The sequence below is a fragment of the Camelus ferus genome, chromosome 3 (assembly GCF_009834535.1).
Source record: "Camelus ferus isolate YT-003-E chromosome 3, BCGSAC_Cfer_1.0, whole genome shotgun sequence".
Classification (NCBI taxonomy): Eukaryota; Metazoa; Chordata; class Mammalia; order Artiodactyla; family Camelidae; genus Camelus; species Camelus ferus.
The window spans coordinates 32,750,093-32,765,573 of NC_045698.1; positions in this window are offsets into that span (position 1 = coordinate 32,750,093).

The window sequence follows — 15,481 nt, forward strand, 5'->3', positions numbered from 1 at the left end:
GAAGAATGAAAGATTTGTTTTGCCTTCACTTATGTCTTCTGTAATACCCTTCTATTTTTATTATTATTATTATTATTATTATTATTATTATTATTATTATTATTATTATTATATGAGTTCCTGACTTCTATTATTTTCCTTCTCCTGAAGAACTTAACATTCTTGCAATGCAGGTCTATCGGTAACAAATTCCCTCCATTTTTGATTGTTTGAGAAAGTCTATTTCTCTTTCACTTTTGAAGGATGATTTCAGGGGTACAAAATTCTATGTCCCTGTTCTTTTTCTCCAGGCACTTCAAATATTTCACTCTATTCTCTTCTTGCTTGCATTGTTTCTTCAGATGTAATTCTTACCTTGGCTCCTCTAGAGATAAGATTTTTTTCCCCCTTCTGGCTTCTTTCAAGAGTTTTTTTCACCTTTGACTTTCTGAAAGTTGAAGGTGGTATGTCTTGGTGCAGTTTTTTTTAGCACTTACCCTGCTTGGTATTCTCTGAGCTTCCTCGATCTGTGGTTTGTTGTCTGGAATTAATATAAGGAAATTCTCGGCTCTTATGCCTTCAACTATGACTTCTGTTCCTTTCTGTCTTCACTTTCCTGATACTCTTATTATGCAAATATTTTTGCCTTTTGCAGTTTTCTCACAGTTCTTGTCTATGTTTTTTTAGTCTTTTTTCTCTTTGATTTTCATTTTTTATTGTCATATCCCCACACTTAGAGATTCTTCTAAAGAGTTCATCAAAGGTATTCTTCATTTTTGAAACAGTGGGGTTTTTATTTTTAATATTTATTTTGTGGGGGGAGTGATTAGGTTTATTTATTTATCTGTTTGTTTTCTCAATGGAGGTGCTGGGGATTGAACCCAGGACCTTGTGCATGCTAAGCACGCACTCTTCCACTGACCTACACCCTCCCCCTCAGTCACAATGTTTTTGATTTTCAGCACTTCTTTTTGATTCTTAGAATGGCCACCTCTTCACTTATATTATCCATCTGTTCTTGCATGTTGTCTACTTTTTCCATTAAAGCCCTTAGCCTATTAGTCATAGTTTTTAAAAAAATCTTGGTCTAGTAATTCCAGCATTCCTACCATATCTGGCTCTGAGCTGATGTTTCTTCAATCTCTTCAAACTATGGGTTTTGCCTTCTTTTATGCCTTGTAATTTTTTGTTGAAAGGTGGACATGATGTACAAGATAAAAGAAACTGGTAAGTAGCCCCTTAGTAATGTGTGGTCAGGTGTCGGGGCAGAGCCAGCGTTCCATAGTCCTGCGATGGGTCTCAGTCTTTTGTGAGCCTGTTCCCTGGACTGTGAACTTCACTAGTGCTTCTCCGGATTTTCCCTTCTTTAGGTGGGACAGTATGGCTAGAAGGGGCTGGGGTTGGTTACTTGCCTTCCCCAAGTTGGGTTTCAGTAAAATACTTTCTCCTGAGGGTGTCTCTTATTAAGAACAAAATGCTCTGGTGTATTAAAGTGGTTCTTTTCCTCAACTCTTGATGAGTTGTGCTTCCCTGTACTCACCTGTTGACCTCTGTCCAGCTTAGGGTGGGGGCAGATGCTTGCTCTGTGACCTCCTTCCCTGATGGCTCAATAAAGAGTTGTTGATTTTTCACTTTGCTCAGCTTTTCGCTTGTTTTTAGGGTGGCTTGGCCACTTCCAAACTCCTGACATTGCTGACGGGAAACCACAAGTCCCAACTCATTACATCTTTAATGGTTAATAGCTAAATTTTAAGAAAAGAACTAGATATTTTGCCAGCAATAGATAATAAAACAGAAATTTTTTGTTAAATTCTAGTTTTTGAATTACACTAGTTTAATAAATGTCTGAAGAATATATTGAGGGGAGTTTGGAAAACATTTCAACCTGATAAGAACACATGAGTATATCATACAACTAGACACTCAGAAGAGAAACAAAATAAAACAACGTGTGACTTCTGTACTAATGCTGGCACCTTCATTTCTTTTCTTTCATAAAGCTAATGTCTGAGTCTTTCCTCATGATTTTCAGGTGTATGAAAAAAAGTACTATCAATGCCTTGATTCTAACGTGGAAAATACCCACATGGGTGCTTGTTCTTCTAATGACCAGGAGAGGAAAGTGTTATCTTTCAGGGCAAAACGGTCTTATTGTTGCAGTCACTGTGGCTGCCGCTGAATCCCTGGGAGCAGGCAGCATGTGGCACAGCTTGACATTAGATCAGGCAGATTAAGAACATTATATTTTCCACCCGGTCAATGCAGGGCCCATGGTTAATGATTACTTAGAGCATGAATCCCACAGCTGATTTTCTGTCATTTGGAAATGATCAGAGCCCATGTCCAGCAAAATCTGGCAGTGACATTTTTGGCAAACCCTGGCAATTACAGACGCTTTCAGAAAAGAGAGAGAACAAGCCAGGACTGGAGGCTGCGGGGTTGGGGGTGGAAGAAGCATGTATTTCAGGTAAATTTTATTTTGCTTATAGTTCAACCGTGCACCCTCATCCTTTCAAACTGATGTATTGATATTAGAGACGCAGAGCCTGGTCATACATTACACGTCACTACTGGGTGGAAGAGTATTGCCTGCTTCCTTCTTCCGGTTACACAGCTGTGATTCTATTTCCATCACATTGTCAGAGGTGCACTGAAATGATTTCAATCACCTCAGGCAATAACTATTTCTTCACATTCACCAGGATACATTTTTTACGTCACTAAATTTAGGGAAATCTGCAAAGTCCATCTTTATTAAGAGAGAGAGGAGGTTCTAGAGGAGGAGAATTAAGGTGACAAGTCCTAAGAATAACAGAATATGAATCTCCCTCCAGTAGCAAGTGTCTGGTGGACAGCTCATCCTTCTGTCCACTGTTTTTGCTGTTGCTTCTTCTTTCTTCCTCTCCCCTTATCCCACCTCACATCCAAACTGTACACGCGGGGGTGGAGTAGACAGCGCTGTGTGTCTACTGGACAAAGGGCCAAGGCTGAGCTGGGGTAGACCAAGGTGTCCAGCCCACGAGGTTTTCTTGATGGCTTTCATCGAACTCTGGCAACCTGTGTTACCCTATCTTGAGATGTGTTCCAAAAACATAATACATGCAAGTAGATGACCGATCAAAACTGCAAGGGAGCCAGAGTTAGCTTTTGATCCTGCTTGTTTCTCTTTTTCTGAACTCTGGTTTCACTGCCCTTCAGTCACACGGTTGCTGAGAGTGGCCTATTTATAGCTGTGGACAATCCAAATCCACCCCCTCCAACCTAGGCTACTCTGAACCAAGTGCTTCATACTCCAAAACTGAATCTCTGGAGCTCATCCAACTCACCTGCAATCTATATTCTTATTATTCTCTGCGCTCTGCTAATGTCAAGACTATTTATTTGGACCTATGATTATTATACTCATAGACATCAAGTTAAGAATGACAGGCAACTCTTTCTAAAGTATCCACATGCAAAATGAGTGTCTATTAGAACAAACGATTCTTGAATAATAAGATTATTAGATTGGAAGATGAAGAAAGAGCACAACTATAAGACAGTTCATAATTTTTCTCCCACTCTTTGTATATGTATGAGTTAAAAAGCTGTATTAAATTGACCTAAAAATATAAAGATAGATAATACAAGGCTGATACGGTGGAAAGTGTGGAAACACTGCCGTCAGCAACATGTTGCTTCCATCAGATACAAGTCAATTGCTCTATTTGTTGGCATCTCCCAGGAAGTGGGAAAAGAAGGGGAAAATTACATATTGTTTTTACTCGCATTCCATTGAGAACACAGTCACAGAACCACACAAATTGCAAAGAAGGCTGGGAAACACACTCTCTAGCTAAGAAAACATATTTTTAGGCAAAACCATCATGTTTTAAAGAATGTGACCATTATCAAAGAAAAGGAGAGTGGTTAGTGTTAGATAAATACACTACAGCACTATTTTTATAAACTGAATGGGAAATTTGGTCTAGAAGACAGGGCCATTTGGTGGATTTGAGGTTGGTTAAACTGTATTATCCAGCGAGTTTTGATTCCTATATTGATTGCAATCTGATATGGTTATTTCTTGGGGTAAGCCAAGAAAATCTTCACTTGAGCAATAACCCAAATAACACACATACACACAAACAAACTGGGTGCTTAAAAACAAGAGAGATGCATTGTCTCATAGTTCTGGAGATTAGGAGTCCAAAATCAAGGTTTTGGCCAGGCCATGCTTTCTGTGGAGTGTCTAGGCGTCTAGATGAGCTCAGGTCCTTTCTTGCTTCTTCCAGCCCCTGGTAGTCACAGGCATTCCATGGCTTATGGCAACATCACCTCAATCTCTGCCTCAGTCTTCCCACAGCCACCCTCCCATAGACAATGTGATGTCTCTACATTAACTTCTTTCTCTGTGTGTCTCTGTGTCCTCACATGGCATTCTACTCTTCCTGTGGGTCTGTACAAGACTTCCTATTCTTATAAGGACACCATTCATGTTGGATTAGGGCCCACTCTAATGACCTCATCTCAACTTGATGACATCTGCAAAGACCGTATTTCCAAGTAAGTTCGCATTCACAGGTACCCAAGATTAGAACTTCAACATATCTCTTAGGGAACACAATGCAACCCACAACATTCAAATTTATAACCCAAACATCCATCAGTGAATCTACAAAATTCTAGTTACCCAATACACGCTAACTAAAGAAAGAAATGTTCTTTCTTACATGCTACTAAAGTCCTCACACTATCATTTAAAACTATATTATTTATTATTTGATTCAAGAAAACTGAGAAATAAATGATTATTATCATATGAAACTAGTCAATCTACTTGAAAGTTGTGTTGTTATCTTTAGCCATGTCTTTCTCCAGTTAAACTATTCAAAATACTTCTCCATATAAATTTTATTATCCAGCTTTCAATCATCTTTATTATCACCCTCAGTGCCCTAAAACTGAACTTGTAATTTATCCTTTGAGATGTATTTTGGATGACTTCAGACCCCTAAAAGAATTACTATGCAATATCATTTTTCCTAAACCCCTTTTCTCTTTCCTTTGGAACATTTTTCTATATAGTTCACATGGAGACATCAAATGCTTTATAGTAACTTTGGGGTTTGAATTGAATAATTTTTCAGGAAAAATGATCAAAAATATGGATAGAAAGTTCATTTGTGAACTTGGTGACTTTTTCAATACTTTAAAATGAGAAAAAGTTCACAGTGATAACCACTGGAGTTAAACTGGCGTGTTTCACCTAATCTCCCAAGGTAACTTTTCAGTTGTGTTTTATTAAACTCCGTGAGTCAGAGTACTCTCTCAGTTCAGGGCTCTTTCCTACCTATGGGTCTTTTTTTCACCTCAAGAGTAGCTGAATTTCACACCTATATTTGCCACCCTTCTAGATCCTTCCTCTTGAGCTTATTAACACCACCCAGCAGCTACCTTGAAGACATACTGCCAGGAAAAATAAATGTTTTCTGCAAGGAGCAAAAAGGTTTTCTATTCCCGTATGTCAGCACTTGAGTTCAGGCCTATTGCCAAAAACTAATAGCATTTAAACAATAGTTCATTCAGGTGAGTTACGAAAATGCTCTCTTCTGAGATGATTCACCAGATACTATTATTCAAAAGTGAGAAGAAAATTGGTTGATTTTCATCTAAAAACTGAAGCACATTGAAAATGAAGCTAGAGATCTGATTCCTACTCCAAGTTTCACACATAACTTGCTCCTTGACAATGAATTTTCACATGAACTTTTAGCATCTCCGTTTTCCCACGTGTAAAATTAAGAGAACACCATTTCTACCTACTGATTATGAGGATAAAGAGACAACACAGGCAGATTCACTCTAAAAATGTAAGGCACTGAGCCTATTTCAGGTATTATTATTAATATTCCAACTTAGAATCTTTGAAGAGCTACAATCTATAAATCACGAAAGGTAACAAAAGAGCACCACTGCTGATTAATGGTTATTCACTTGCTTTCTCATTCTGTGTTTGCATTTGGGGAAATTAGATATTTATGTTCTCTTTGTGTGTGGACTTTCAACCCAGGACATAATATGACAAATTCATATTATTATTGCCTTATTTTTTTTTTTTCTGCTAAATCTTACAACCTTTGGGGGAGACAATTATTTGCCAGTGAGTTGAGTTCAAGGTCGTAGAATGTCACATACTCAAGCTCCTGGGCTGGGTGGTAATAAACTCAGTACAGCACTCACTCCTGGCCTGAGACTTGACATCTGTTGATATCTAGAAATGAATATGTAATCTTGGGTATGGAATTCAGACACGTGGAATCAGCTATGATGGCAAAAAGGAAAAGTAAAAATAGTTGTATTTTTTCCCTGTTTTAGTACCAAATCATCAATAAAGTTAATGAAGGTCACCTGATTTGAGTAACAGTTTTGACATAGTTTTGACAGACAAGCATAGATCAAATACAAGATTCAACAAAAGTATGAATAGTGAGATGGTGCATAAGTTTAATTTCGATATTTTAGCTTCTCTCTTATTTCCTAACTGTGTTATAATGAACATCATTTACCAATGAAATTTAAATAAATTAAATTTAATTAATTAATTAATTAATTGACTAATCACGACTCAATCTTTAAGGGCAAACATTAACCCCATCCCCTCCATGAAGTCTTTAGCAATATTTCAGTCAACAATAACAGCATTCTCGTTTGAATAGCTATTTGATATCTTATTTCTCTTACAAACTAAAAAATTGCTTCCAAAGATTCAACTCAAATGTCCATGGTCTTTTTTACGTTTCTATTTGTATGTCCCTGTGTGCCTGGCAAAGTGCCTTGTAATAAATAAATATTTATTAAATTTGTTGAATTGAGAAGGTCATGATGACAGAACATGATGAATCATTGGCGCCAACTATTATTTGATTACAGAATGAGAAACCTAATATATAAGGTGTGAGGGTTTTTTTTCAAAAACGCATTTGAAAATACACTTCGAAAGAGGCATTAAAATGAATGAACAGCTAGTTGGAGTTTTGGGGTAGAAGAACGATGTGCTCTATGCATGAATTCAGCTCCAGATAAATACACTTAACTGACAGAAAATGTCACCATAAGATATTGGAACTCAGAGAAAAGACAGAGATTCAAACTGCTGAGAAATCAATCTGATGAGTATCCTTGAAAAGGTTAAGAGTCTCAAAAAGCTATTTGAAATTGTTATTGGCAATAGTATTCTGGAGGGGGAAATGTGACTGTGTGATATTTTGAGGTGATAAGTTATATTATCTGGGATTTGTGAGACCAAAGGAAGAGTTCATAAGAAAAATGCACCTCTGATGTATGTCCTTAAACTTCGTGCAGTTTGTTTTGGCATTTGAATACATATTAAAATATACAGCAATGGGCAGAAGGTCTTTGTTATTCAGTGATAACTTCGCTGCTTCCTTGACTGTCCACAAGATGTAAAGAGGGTTATTTTCCAGAATAAAACTACTCTTCTGCTCATGCTTAGTTTGCTGACAATTAGAGTTCTCTGTTCTCTGGTAAGGGACACAGACCCCTGTCTTTCAACATTGTAAAGTAGTTCTGGTCATAGAAGACACAAAACACTTAGGCCACATTGTTTAGCTCAATACACTAGCTTTGTTTTGTGAATAAGTGATACACCAGGGGACACACTGCTCACATCCTCCTTCAATAAAGAACTTGTGGTCCCAGCTACTGAGAATGCAGCCAGAAAACAGCCTTCACCTGTCTGCCCCTTCAGGTGGTGCCTCAGCTGTAGAAAGCCGTGTTGGCCAAGTTCACACCCTTCAGAGAGGGGGCCATATGAACTGATAGATTGAAGCAGGATTATAAAGGCCAGACCATTTCAGCCTAACTCGGGACAACTATGATGGGTCATTTTGGCTCCAGAGCTCTCAGTGGGGTTGGCTGAAGTTGTTTTTGGGCCTGATTTGCACCTCGACTTCTCCCGTGGCCCAAATCCTATTTCTTTTGCCTCTGTTCTACAGGTACTGATTCCTAGGGCACTCCTTAAAATACATTCTGCGCACTAAACTTCCTGTCAAAGTTGGCTTTGGAAAAACCAATCTACAATGGGCTGAAACAGACAAACTTGGAAGCTGACTTATTTTAATTAATTAACAACCCAAGCAAGGATTCAAAGGCAATAATGCAACTGGAATGCTAGAAACTATTCTAGAATAGTTTGTAGGAATGCCTTCAGCAAGACACAAAATGACATGGATGAAGCTAGGGGACGTAAGCTTCCTAAAAGAAAGAGAGTCACAAAATGAAGCTGGAGAAATAGGTGGCAAAGACCACGACTGACTGCAGCTGACCCCTGGCAGTAAGAGAGCATGACCATATCACCGGGAGCAATGGAAGATAGAGAGAGAAAGATGGATCTCATTTGCTAAACAAGGAGAAGTTAGTGACTTTTTAAAATAGGAAATGAGAATTTTGTTTTGGGAAACTCTGAAGTAGTCAGCATGGAAGATGGATTTGAGAAAAGGGGGAAAATTGGAGAAGCAGAGGATGACATTAGGAAGCTGTTACACCTATCCCAACATAATTAAAGCCAGAATGTAAAATAAAAAACTGTCTTTGTATGTGGTGGGGTGGGGGGGAGAAGGAGAGAGAGAGCAGGAGGAATCTTAGAAATAATTGTAAGAAAAAAATGGCAGAAAGAATTGTATTATAAGAGGCTTATTATATATTAAATTGCATAGCAGTCCTTCCAAAACTTTTTCTAAATGTCAAAGATCATTTAACAAACACCATCTATTGAACATCTAAGCACCCTCAATCTTGTTTCAGGTACTTTTAGATATATTTCATTATTTTAAGTCTCATACTCCTGTAAGATAGAATTTCTCTTTCCAGTTTGCAAATAAAGAATCTGTTTTAAAAGATCAGAATTTAGACTTCTGAATTTAGAAAGGGCAGAGAGCCTGCCCAATGTCACCCAGCTAACAAATGTCAGAGCTGAAATTTTAACCCAGGCCTAGTTCATTTGTTAGTTCTCTCAATCACTATACTATCACATAGCTAAAATATGAAGGTTTCAATATTAAACGAAAGTATCTCCTTCTATAAGTAATGTGGGCCAAAAAATTTCAGATCTTCCATCCATGATCACTATTGCTGCCAACATATTTTTTGACTAGTCTAACCCTAAGCCATTATATCACGTGGAAATCCAAGAGTAGTAAATGTCTGAAGCGAAACCTGCCTGACAAATGCAAGTTCCCTCCACTCCTACTGGCACAATCTATTACCAGATATTGGTGTACTCCTTTGTAAACTCATCTTTCTATTTTCTTAGTTGGTGCAGAAGTTCTTTATCCTCCACTTCTGCAGTTTGATTCTTCAAAGATTCATTGATCTCTTTACTTGGAAGTTTTAGTGCCACTGAAGAAAATACAGGCTATTGGCAAAATATTTCGTATTATTTCCTCTGGTGTTCAGTCCAGAGTTCAGTGGTAAAGCAACTTTGCAGCAGGTCAGTGGTTAAAATAGAAAATAGAAAACATGCATTTAGGAAACCAGAACTGACTTTGGGCCAGTAATAGAGCTGCATGAAAGCTGTAATAAAGATTTACCAGGAAGAACATATAGAGAAGTATTCATCATACATTCTTATTTACATGTCCTCAGTTATGTCTAGAAGGAGCTACCGAGGCGTATCTTGAAATATTACCTAATTCAGAAGGACAGTGCTATGTAGACAATGGAGTAATTTATTGAGTGATGATAAACCTATTCAAACTTGTTGGCCAGTTGCCTCCCAAGAGTCCTATTCAGGACACCCTTAGATATCTGTATTATTCTTATAATCTGATCATTTACTTAAGGTTATAAAAGGGACCTCTCTACAAATTTCTTAAACACAATTGATTGTGTATTTAAGTACCCCATATATTTCATTATTGCAGAAGAGGTTAGTGAAGAACCCAGAAACTCTGGGACACATTACAGAAGGATACAATCAAAACCTGGGTAGGGCCTTTCATGTCAACAGGGACTATCACAAGGCTTCTTGATCGCCTTTCATCGAAACACAGCTGCATTGTCACCTTATAACGTGTATCTTAGAGATGCACCTTCTTTTCAATCCCTTAACTACCCCTCCCCTCCTAAATCAATTCAAGGCCACAGACAGAACTCCTATTTCAAGGCAACATTCCACGCAAATAATTTATCGATGTGCTGCCGGAAAGCACAAACAGTGCAAGAGTGACACAACAGAGAGTCATGGAACTGTGTCCTTTCCTGTATAATGGCCAGGCCACCTTCAGGTAAAGTACTACCAATTTTTGAGAATAAAAACATCATGTTTGTCAATAGAATTTAACACATTCTGAGAAGTGTCATCACCATGACAGGTCAATTGCATGGAATAATAATTTCAAGTAGAAAATCAAGCCAGTTGGCAATAAATTACATTTTGTAAAATATACACACACAGTATATCCTCACACCCACAAGAAAAAATGAGATTCTCCAGGGAAGCATTAGGCTCATGCTTGGGTTTCTTGAGATCATGGGATATATATGTATATATATACACACACTTTTTTTTTTTTGCAAAGTTGGTATCAGTGGACAACATTGATATGACACCATTATCATTTGGAAAACTAATATATGCTCATTAGGAACTTTCAGAAGTCTTTAAATTTGTCCTTTGATGATAACATGATAGAAACATAGCTGGTTCCTTCTCAATGAGTTTTGACTTTAATATCACTCCTTTGGGAGGCCTTTCTTCACCACCCATTTTCTAAAGTAACTCATTTTCTCTAACACATTACTCAGATTTTTATTGTCTGTTGATATATTATTGTTTGAAATTTTCTTGCATATTTATGTAATTATTTTCTTTCTTTCCCTACTAGAATTTAAGCTCTATGAAAGTAGAATCCACTTTGGTTTTGTTCACCACTGTGTCCTCAAAACCTAGAACATAAGAGGATCTCCATAGGAATGTATGTAAAACATATTTTTTAATTACTCCAAGCCAAGATGATATTTCAACTAACATTTATTAAGGGCATATAATGTGGCTAACTCTTAGCTATAACAGTAATTATAACCTTTAATCTTCAAAACAACCTTGTGAAGTGAGCGTTAATTCTACCTTCTATAGATGAGAACCCCAAGATTCAGAAATCTTTTCTTTATACTCCGGTGTCCCACAAAGAGCATTTCCACACAATTCATCACATGATCATGCACTTATTTTGGTTTCTAGTTTTTTGCTATCTGTAGGTGTCACCAATGATACCTTAAGTCCCTCAATAATAGGGATAGTTTCTTCTATTGATTTTTTGTCTTCACATTAGTATTCATCATGGTGGTGGTCATAGAGTTGTGGTTGACAAATGAAATGGTTAAAGTGGTTATGTAATAAAGATGGAAAAGGATCCCCACTGCTGGAGCAGAATGTGATCCTTTGTAAAAGTCATGGAATCTCCCCTCATATCCTCCAAGGAATGGATCCCTAGCTAGAAATTCAAGATCAACTGACATATCTGATCTGACTCAAAGCTAATAATGGGCATCATGCAATTCTCTGTTTGGGGATTCCTGGGCAGAGATAAAAGCATATACAGTTGTGCTAGATTCCAACCTCTATATCTCTATGCTTACAGATGAGGAAACTGAGGCACAGAGAGGCTGAGTAACTTGTCGAAGGTGATGTAATTAGTTAGAGGCTGATATAGGATTTTGGCAGAGGATGCTGTAATTGAAATTGCAACTTAAAAATCAAGGTCTGAGCTGGTTCTGAATGCATCCTCCACCTCCAAAATAAGTTCAGAATACACGTGTCCTATGATGCGGTAGATTTCTTCCCATTGGAACTTGGTCTCCATGTCTTTTTTTAGAGTGCTTGGTTTAAAGAGTCTTAAAACCATAGCTTTTAAACCATATTAAATAAAAACAAGGGGCAAATGTTACACGTATTTTAAAAATCGTGTGATAATAGTATATTACATTTGTCATAAATAGGCATTTTTGAAGAGCCAAAATTCTGAGCACTGAATTTTCTCCTAAATAAGTTCTAAATTAATAAAGCATTCAAACTAGATCTTTTGCTATCTACTCATACTTCTGTTATATTACTTTATAGTTCCTATCTGTGAAATTTCCTGTTATTAATTAACTAGTAAAACATGATGAATTAAACAGGCTATTGCATGTACTTTGGGCAAGCTTCAAAAATGAGATAACTGAATACAGTTATTTTTTCTACTTGTATAGTTCTTGAACACAGTGACATTTAAATAATGACAGAGATAAATAAAATAGGTGTGGAGTTTGACTACAACTGTCCTTTAAGGTTTTTAACAATACTGTAGACTGATTATTTCAGGTGATTCTGTTGTCCTTTACAGCCATGTTATACTCTATTTACATTATAACTGATACAAGATATGTATAAACTACTGAAAATATACTTCATCTCCATGAAGTAGTTGTAAGTCAGACATAATTATGCATTTCTACTCAATTAAGATTCCTACCCAGAAGAAATTTTCTTCTTTCTTGCTTTCCCCAAATAGAGCTCTAGATAACCAGAATAAATAACTAGAGGAAATGAAGCCTTTGAATTATCTAGTTTAATAAAGATACTTTCATGAAATATCACTTTTTTAATAGATAATTTCTTCCTTGCTCATAATTCATTATTCAATACTGATATTTCCAGTTTAATTTTCTTTTTGCTCTCTACTGAAAGAATTTTGTCAATCTCCAGAGGTGACTGATTATTAAAAGATCTCATTGCATTTTTTTTCCCAGAGAATTTTGAATATATTAGGAAAATTTGAAAGACTTGATTCAAAGGAGTGAAATGGATTCTTTTGGCACAAAACATGGTACTTGTATACAAATCGTTCATTTGAATAACAAAACCCATAAATACAGGCTGGGTAACATATTTGCACACCAACCAAAATATAACCTAAAACCATGTTATCGCACTTTAATTGCTTTATTACAGAACTCACTTTTTAAAAATCAGCTATAAAATATCACATTAAAAATTTTTTGTACATAGTAAAATCTAGTATTTGTAATCATGAGACCACATTAAATAGATGACCTACTTGGAAAAGCAAATTAAGCAAAATCCATTATTTATTTTAACACTAAAAGAATAGGAAAATCTGGCAAAGGAATAAGCTGTCAAGTATGTTACTAATTTTAAATTACTAACAGGTTTCCCTTTGTTTACATGACAATGGTACTCCCTCTCTGCAGTAATGCAGAGTAGTTTTCCCATTTTCAGAATTCTTATTTGAGACCTAACACAAGATCCAGAATTACCATGTTCCCTATCGCTCAACTAAATCTACATCTTCCAGTTTACACATAAGGGTAATGAAATGTGCTGCTAAAAATCCATATTTTATACTGTATAGCACAGGGAACTATATTCAGTTTCTTGTAGTAATTTATGGTGAAAAAGAATATGAAAACGAATATATGTATGTTCATGTATGACTGAAGCATTATGTTGTACACCAGAAATTGACACAACATTGTAAACAGATTATACTTCAATTTAAAAAAATGTATGTGTGTGTATACACACACACACACACATATATACCCATACTTTAAGAGCAGATTCTTTTAGAATAAGTTTTAGGTGTATGTTTCTAATCTCTCAGCATGTGCTTAATATCTATACCTTAAGAGTAGATTATTTTATGTACACGTCAAGCACAACAGGGTCATTGAGCTAGCAAAGCAACATGGTAAACGTGCCATTCATCCCTTGGATCTAATGAACTAGTACATCTTATCAATCTGTCAAGTATTCAACTTCTCTAGGAATACAGGACAGCCTCACTTCAGAGACAGGCTTTTAATATATTTACTTGCCATCCAGAAAACTGTATCACTTAATGCTAAAGAGAAGGGACTTTTATTTTAGAAAAACATAATTTTTAGCTTTGCAATTACCAGAGGGGGACTTTGCCCAGTTTACAAAGGGACATTAACAAGAGTGTTGATATAGATAAAGAGATCAATTGATCAAACTACTATTTGTAATATAAAGTGGACAATCCCAGACTTAGAAGGATTTGGTATCCCTCTTAGAAAAATTTCTGCTCAGCTTTTGATTAATTCCATATTATTTTGTATATCCTGACACGTTCACTCAGATTGCTCGAGCAGGTCTTCCCTCTCCCTCGTGAGCCCCAAGCCCTCCAAACCAGGGAATCCATTTTTTTACCTCAAGGTGTCCAATTCCATACTCTAAACACAGCTGGGAATAAATTCTTGTGAGCTAAGGTAAATCTGTATTATAGACACCTGACATTGTTAAGGTATTCTGAATTCATGCAGAGTTCAAACATTTTCAAGAAATATTTTCCATTCAAAATGTTTGTACAAATCTGACATTTAGGTTTTCAGCGACTAGGATGGATATGATCGTCTGAACTTGGCCTTTATATAGGTTATCAGGTGACAATATTCATTTAACTTTTTTTTTAAAAAAGAGTAAGTTATAAATGATGCTAATTCAACAAAAATGTATAGAGTACACATTATGTGACAGGGACAGTGTAGGGGTATGAAAGCAGCTTGCAGTGTCATGGTGGGAGCACAACACCAAAACCAAATTGGTATCTCAGCCGAGTTTTCTCCAACCATCATAGCCTTGGATGAAGTCCCAAATATAAGCAATTCATATAGGAATATGATCCCAGGTAACAGAAGTAGTATGGAGAGAGTGATCATTCTGGGATCATCTGAGGAGCCTTATGAAATATTTCAGATCTGTTAGAGCCAAGAGGATACTAAAGCATCTAATTCATGTGGTAAATGCTAGGATCAAGGGTGATGTAGACGCAAAGAAAAGGAACATTTTTAGTCCAACTTGGACTTTAGGGAAGACTTCTGAGATAATATTGTAAAGTAAAAATAAAGCAGAATAAAAATGTAAGAATTTGATACAGATGCTCAGAATGGAATTGGATCCTAAGCATCATGATTAAGAACATCAGGCTCTAAGTACCCCAAGCTAATGATTGAGAACATCAGGCTCTAAGTACCCCAAGCTAATGAGTAAGAACATCAGGCTCTAAGTACCCCAAGCTACAGATGCAGAAGAATCACTAGCTATTGAGACCGGCCACCTCGCCACTGGACTCGCTGAGACAAGAGACACTTCACAATACCAGCTTCACCCACCCTTGTCCATGTAAGGCTAAAGTGTTGTCTCTTAATGGATTGTGTTGTTCCTAAGAGAGGCAGTTCTCTCCTCTAAACTCCCTGTAGAAAAGCAGTGCCCTCCCCTTCCAAGCAAAGAGGAAAGGGGTCCAGTCACTTGGTCGTATATATTTTTAGGCACAGGATCTAGAGAGGACTGACAGAGACGTCATGGTGGGGCACGTCTAGAAGTGAGGTCCAATACCACCTCCCTCCCTCTTGAGTTCTAAGTTGCCCAGAAAATAGGCTATAAGATCTTGACAATTACAGTAAATCCAAAACTGGG